Consider the following 958-nt stretch of genomic DNA (forward strand, 5'->3'; position numbering starts at 1 on the left):
TCTTAATGTATTTGTGTGTGTGTGTGTTTCTTAATTAGAAATTCCCAGGGTATTTTTGTGTTATTTTTCCTCCAAAGACACAACTCTTGTGTCCACTTATAACTCCAAAAGTTTTTATTTCATAATTCTTTAATTTCTGTTTCATTATTTCCTTTCTCATGATTTTCTTTACTCTCTAAATTATTGAGTTAAATACTTAGTTCATTTACTTTTAGGCTTTTTTAAATAATAAAAATATTGAAATAATAAATATGTTTTTGAGTTTTATCTTTGGATACATCCCATTAGCTTTATTATTTTACATGCTCTTTTTCTAAAGGATCTATAATTGTAGTTTTAATTTCCTTTTTATTCTAAGACTTATTTGGAATAATTTCCCTCCTCAATTTCCAAATGATTGGTTTTTTTCCCTTTGTTTGATCATTTATTATTTTTTTCCTGGGGGGGGTGGGGCGTCTTCCTGTGAGGACAAGAAAACCTGCTAGACAAATTCTAAAAGAGTTGTAACACTCATTTATTATTAAGTTTGATTGCATTTTACTATTTTTAGAGAATATGGCCTGTTCAGTTCCAGATTTTTCAAAAATTTACTGAGTTTTTTTGTAGCCTAATATATTTATCAATTTTAATATATATTTTACAGATTCTTGTCAAAAAGAAGTAATCATACATAGAGTCTAACATTCAAGATATATATAAACATAGATAAATAGATATTAATCTTCAAAATTATAGTCAGATGAGGGGTTTTTTCCTACTTGATTTGTCAGGTCATTAATTCAAATGACATGGGTATAAAATAAGAATCTTTCTTAGGGGTAACACGTCTAAACCTATTCTTTTCTAAAGTTGAAGAAATTTTCCTTTACATTACTTTAGAAAGTTTAATATTTTCACTAACTAATGATACTTAAAAGAGCAAAGCATGTGGTTAGTATTTGTAACAAGATTATTTTCT

General features: G+C 26.7%; 1 non-coding gene across 1 annotated transcript; it reads right to left on the minus strand.

Moving 5' to 3' along the window:
• Positions 1-448: 448 nt before the first annotated feature.
• Positions 449-512, minus strand: LOC131411635 (U7 small nuclear RNA). Its single transcript, XR_009221617.1, has one exon. It is a non-coding gene; the product is annotated as a U7 small nuclear RNA (small nuclear RNA).
• Positions 513-958: the final 446 nt, after the last annotated feature.

Source organism: Diceros bicornis, chromosome 11 (genome assembly GCF_020826845.1).
Source record: "Diceros bicornis minor isolate mBicDic1 chromosome 11, mDicBic1.mat.cur, whole genome shotgun sequence".
Classification (NCBI taxonomy): Eukaryota; Metazoa; Chordata; class Mammalia; order Perissodactyla; family Rhinocerotidae; genus Diceros; species Diceros bicornis.